Below are 5,876 nucleotides of genomic sequence, written 5' to 3'. Positions count from 1 at the left end.
CGGCTACCACATCCAAGGAAGGCAGCAGGCGCGCAAATTACCCACTCCCGGAACGGGGAGGTAGTGACGAAAAATAACGATACGGGACTCATCCGAGGCCCCGTAATCGGAATGAGAACACTTTAAAACCTTTAAACGAGGATCAATTGGAGGGCAAGTCTGGTGCCAGCAGCCGCGGTAATTCCAGCTCCAATAGCGTATATTAAAGTTGTTGCGGTTAAAAAGCTCGTAGTCGGATCTGTGTCTGGGCGGTGCCGGACCACCCTGGCGGTCCGTCGTGTCGCGGCCGGCCGTGTCGCGGGACCACGTGTCCCGTCGGCGCGGTCGTCGTCGCGCTCGTCAGCCGTCTCGGGGTGTTAGTTACCGGCACGTCGGCCGGACGTATTGTCGGCAGGCGGACACGTGTCTCGGGCTTCCGGCGCGCCGCGCGCGGCCACGCGTCGCGCGGCCGTCGGGGTTCGACGACGGCGGCCGCCTACTCCAATCTTGCTGCGCGGTGATCTTCACCGATTGCCGTCGGCGGGCCGACACGTTTACTTTGAACAAATTAGAGTGCTCAAAGCAGGCTCAAATCTGGCGGGGCGGCTTCACGGCCGTCTCGTCAAAAGGCCCTGAATACTGGTCGCATGGAATAATGGAACAAGACCTCGGTCCCGCGCATCTCCGCCCTTCGCGGGCGCGCGAAATCGCCCTCCGGGGCGTTTCCGTGCGCGGGCCGCCGGGCCGCGGGCGCCAGTCGCCCGCGCGTCCCGCCGGGCCGGTTTTCGGGACCGGAGGTAATGATCAACAGAGACGGGCGGGGGCATTCGTACCGAGACGTTAGAGGTGAAATTCTTGGATCGTCTCGAGACGAACTGACGCGAAAGCATTTGCCAAGTACGTTCTCGTATGATCAAGAACGAAAGTTAGAGGTTCGAAGGCGATCAGATACCGCCCTAGTTCTAACTGTAAACGATGCCAGCTAGCGATCCGCCGGCGTTTCATTAACGACCCGGCGGGCAGCTTCCGGGAAACCGAAGCTTTTCGGTTCCGGGGGAAGTATGATTGCAAAGTTGAAACTTAAAGGAATTGACGGAAGGGCACCACCAGGAGTGGAGCCTGCGGCTTAATTTGACTCAACACGGGAAACCTCACCAGGCCCGGACACCGGAAAGATTGACAGATTGAGAGCTCTTTCTTGATTCGGTGGGTGGTGGTGCATGGCCGTTCTTAGTTGGTGGAGCGATCTGTCTGGTTAATTCCGATAACGAACGAGACTCTGTCCTGCTAACTAGGCGGGTAACCCCGGGTCGGCGTGTGCGCGGCGCGGGCGGTTTCGGCCGTTCGTGTTCGCGTACCCGTCGGCTCGGCCCGGTATCCCCGAACGCGTTCGCCCGTCGTCCACGGCGGTCGTCGAGCGCGGCCGCGCCATCCGCGTCCCGGCGTGCGGCGGGCGTGTGTCGGCCGGGGGGCAACCTCCGGTCGGCGCGCGTCCGTCGTGCGTCGGGCTCCGTGGTGAAGCGCGCCGTGTTCGCGGCCGTCGCCGGCGGATCACGATACGTTACTAGGGCTACCGCCGGCTCCCAGGAGCTTAAACTCTTCTTAGAGGGACAGGCGGCGGACGAAAATAGCCGCACGAGACTGAGCGATAACAGGTCTGTGATGCCCTTAGATGTTCTGGGCCGCACGCGCGCTACACTGAAGGAATCAGCGTGTGTTAACATTCCTGGGCCGACAGGCTTCCGGGTAACCCGCTGAACCTCCTTCGTGCTTAGGGATCGTGGCTTGCAATTTTTCCACGTGAACGAGGAATTCCCAGTAAGCGCGAGTCATCAGCTCGCGTTGATTACGTCCCTGCCCTTTGTACACACCGCCCGTCGCTACTACCGATTGAACGGTCGCATTGAGGTCTTCGGAGTGGACGCGCGTTATTCGGCCCCCTCGGGGGCTGGGTCGTCGCGCGATCGCGAAGATGACCGAAATCGGCCGTTTAGAGGAAGTAAAAGTCGTAACAAGGTTTCCGTAGGTGAACCTGCGGAAGGATCATTAGAGACGGGCCCGCGGTACCGGCAGCACTTGCCGGTCTCGCGCGCGCCTAATCCGACCCCGTGGCCGCGTGCGCTCGCGACTAGCTCGCCGACCGCCCGCGCGCCGCGACCCCCGACCGAGCGTCGACCGAAAGATGGTTAACGTCGAAAGACCATACGGGCCCCGCCGTGCGTCCGCGCACGGCGCGTGGCCGGTAGAAGTTTCGTCGACAAAAAAAAAACACCCGACCCCGAACAGCGGATCACTTGGCTCGTGGATCGATGAAGACCGCAGCTATCTGCGCGTCGTCGTGTAATCCGCAGGTTATACGAACATCGACCAGTCGAACGCACATTGCGGCCTCGGTGACCCGCGGGTCCCGGGCCACGCCTGTCTGAGGGTCGTATACCGGATACTCGGCCAGACCGATGCGCCGCCGGCAGGCGTCCGACGGCGGCGGCAGTCCTCCCGGGGACTGTCCGCCCGCCCGTCGGCCGCTCCGGTGGTGCGAGATTGGCGGTTCGACCGTGGAAAACCGCGCTCGCGCGGCCGCCTCCGGTCGTCCGCCCAAGTTGTGACGGCAAACAGTCACGGGTTCTCGCGTCGTCAAACGGCACGTCCCCGTCCGCCCGCCGCGCGAGAGCGCGGCCGGGTCGGCTGAGAGTCCACGGACCTCTCCGGCTTCCGAGACGCGGACGCGGACGGTCACCGTACGGGCGGAGCGCGGACCGCAGGCTGCCGTGTAATTTAAAAAAAAAAAAAACCGATACGTTCCGACCTCAGATCAGGCGGGACTACCCGCCGGATTTAAGCATATTAATAAGCGGAGGAAAAGAAAACAACCGTGATTCCCTTAGTAGCGGCGAGCGAACAGGGAAAAGCCCATCGCCGAATCCCGCCGCGCACTTTTGTGTCGCGGCACCTATGGGAGTTGTGGCGTACGGGCCGGCCTCGTTGCCGGGGCGCACGTGACGGTCCAAGTCTCCCTTGAACGGGGCCATGGCCCGCAGATGGTGCCAGGCCAGTAGAGGCCGTCACAGCGTTCCGGGATCGGACCGCGCCTTCGAGTCGGGTTGCTTGAGAGTGCAGCCCGAAGTTGGTGGTAAACTCCATCTAAGGCTAAATACGGCCACGAGACCGATAGTTTACAAGTACCGTGAGGGAAAGTTGAAAAGAACTTTGAAGAGAGAGTTCATAAGAATGAAACTGTTCGGGTGTAAACGGACAGAGCCCGCGAGTCCCCGCCGGGCGAATTCACGGTCGGTCTAACCGCCGGCCGGATCTTTCGCTCGGTTAGCGGACGTCGCGACCCGTTGGGCGCCGGCCGAAGGGCTTGGGTGGCGTTCGTCGCGGCGGTTGCGTTTCGGCGTGACCGTTCGCGCCGAACCCTGGTGCTCCTGGTCGGCTCGCCCGACGGCAAGAACCGTCGACGCGGCCCCGTCGCAGGCGGGGTCCCGTCGGTCGGCGACGATTTCGGGCTACTTTCCGACCCGTCTTGAAACACGGACCAAGGAGTCTAACGTGTGCGCGAGTCAACGGTGATCTTACGAAAAACCACGTTTGGCGCAATGAAAGTGAACCGTTTACGGTGCGGACGATGGCCTAGCGACCGAACCCACCGGCGTTCAAAGTCGCGCTGGTCCGCAGTCCGGGGGCGTCTTCGCCAGGTCGGCTTCGGCCGTCCGAGGGCGCACCCTTAGCGCACACGTTGGTACCCGAAAGATGGTGAACTATGCCTGGCCAGGATGAAGTCAGGGGAAACCCTGATGGAGGTCCGCAGCGATTCTGACGTGCAAATCGATCGTCTGAGCTGGGTATAGGGGCGAAAGACTAATCGAACCATCTAGTAGCTGGTTCCATCCGAAGTTTCCCTCAGGATAGCTGGCGCCGATGTGTCCCGCCCGTTCGCGGGCGTACGGACGCCGGTGGGACTCCGCGCTGTACGGCGCGGTAACAACACGCTCGTAACACGGAGGATGTCTCATACGGTAAAGCGAATGATTAGAGGACATTGGGGCCGAAACGACCTCAACCTATTCTCAAACTATAAATGGGTGAGATCGCCGGCTTTACCTGGTACACCGCGTGAACCGCGTGCGAAGCCGGCGACGGAACCCTAGGCGCTTAGTGGGCCATTTTTGGTAAGCAGAACTGGCGCTGCGGGATGAACCGAACGCCGAGTTAAGGCGCCGAAATCGACGCGTATTCAGAGACCATGAAAGGCGTTGGTTGCTGATGACAGCAGGACGGTGGCCATGGAAGTCGGAATCCGCTAAGGAGTGTGTAACAACTCACCTGCCGAAGCAACTAGCTCTGAAAATGGATGGCGCTGGAGCGTCGTGCCTATACTCGGCCGTCGACGGCATAGTGGGGCCGGTCGTCGCTCGCGGCGGTCGGTCCCGGCAAGCCTCGACGAGTAGGATGGCGCGGCGGTGTGCGTCGAAGGGCAGGTCGCGAGACCGCCTGGAGCCGCCGTCGGTGCAGATCTTGGTGGTAGTAGCAAATACTCGAGAGGGGCCCTCGGGGGCTGCCGTGGAGAAGGGTTTCTTGTGAACAGCCGTTGTCCAAGAGTCAGTCGATCCTAAGCCCGGGGAGAGATCCTCGTACCACGGGCGAAGGCGTTTTCGAATCGCCCTTGGGGCGAGAGGGAATCCGGTTCGTATTCCGGAACCCGACGCGGAACCGCTCCCTAGTGTTCGGGGCTCTTTTGTCTCGTCTGGGTAACCAGAATGAACTCGAAGAAGCCGCCGGGGGATCTGGGTAGAGTTCTCTTTTCTCTGTGAGCGTTGTACGTCCCTGGAATCCTCTAGCCGGGCGATAGGGACGCGAGCGCGAAGAGCACCGCTCGTTGCGGCGGTGTCCGTGATCCCCACGCGGACCTTGAAAATTCGAGAGAGGGCCACGCGGAGTCTTCGCGTCGGTTCGTACCGATATCCGCAGCAGGTCTCCGAGGTGAGCAGCCTCTAGCCGCATAGAATAATGTAGGTAAGGGAAGTCGGCAAAACCGATCCGTAACTTCGGGATAAGGATTGGCTCTGAGGAGCGTGGCTGTCGGGTTCGGGTCGTCGTAGAAGCGTAGGCGGTTTTGGCGACACCCCGGCCGTCGCCCGCGCGCCCGGTCTTCGGACCGGGAGCCTCGAGGCGGCCGCGGGCCCGTCGCCGTCCGCCGACCGTGGAACCACCGAGCTTCGGTCGCTGGCCGCGTCGCGGCCGGCCGATCGCCTTGGTGTCGGTTCGCCGTCACCGGGCGGTCCGGCCGCCGCGGCGTCGGTCGCGTAGCCGGATCGACAGCCATGTAACGGTCAACTCAGAACTGGCACGGACCAGGGGAATCCGACTGTCTAATTAAAACAAAGCATCGCGATGGCCCGGGACGGGTGTTGACGCGATGTGATTTCTGCCCAGTGCTCTGAATGTCAACGTGAAGAAATTCAAGCAAGCGCGGGTAAACGGCAGGAGTAACTATGACTCTTTTAAGGTAGCCAAATGCCTCGTCATCTAATTAGTGACGCGCATGAATGGATTAACGAGATTCTCACTGTCCCTATCTACTATCTAGCGAAACCACAGCCAAGGAGGTGGGGCATGTGTGTTTCGCTGGGCGCCGCGGGGTTGACGGACCGCGGCGCTTGCCGAAGGCCGGGGCGTCCACGTCGCCGGCGGATGGATACTGACTTATAAAGTTTGCTAACACCGAGCCAATCGTCCCATTTACGGTTGATTACGTGAATCAACCGGTGACACGAGATCCAATCGCGGCGTCTCCGACGAGCGACTCGCTGGAGTGCGTGAGATGAGAATCACAGAAGGCCAACGCTAGCTCCTATATGCTTAAGGCGTTGCGTCGGGTGATTACTTCTCCGAACATC

General features: G+C 61.3%; 1 non-coding gene and 1 pseudogene across 1 annotated transcript; both read left to right on the top strand.

The window, feature by feature from the left end:
• The first annotated feature begins 2,253 nt into the window (after positions 1-2,253).
• On the top strand, positions 2,254-2,411 carry LOC132953342 (5.8S ribosomal RNA). The gene has a single exon (XR_009665587.1). It is a non-coding gene; the product is annotated as a 5.8S ribosomal RNA (ribosomal RNA).
• Positions 2,412-2,781: 370 nt separating this feature from the next.
• Positions 2,782-5,600, top strand: LOC132953341 (large subunit ribosomal RNA; annotated as a pseudogene).
• Positions 5,601-5,876: the final 276 nt, after the last annotated feature.

This window comes from Metopolophium dirhodum, unplaced genomic scaffold (assembly GCF_019925205.1).
Source record: "Metopolophium dirhodum isolate CAU unplaced genomic scaffold, ASM1992520v1 scaffold15, whole genome shotgun sequence".
Classification (NCBI taxonomy): domain Eukaryota; kingdom Metazoa; phylum Arthropoda; class Insecta; order Hemiptera; family Aphididae; genus Metopolophium; species Metopolophium dirhodum.
Note: the sequence above shows the minus strand (reverse complement) of the source record. Positions and strands in the feature narration are given on the sequence as shown.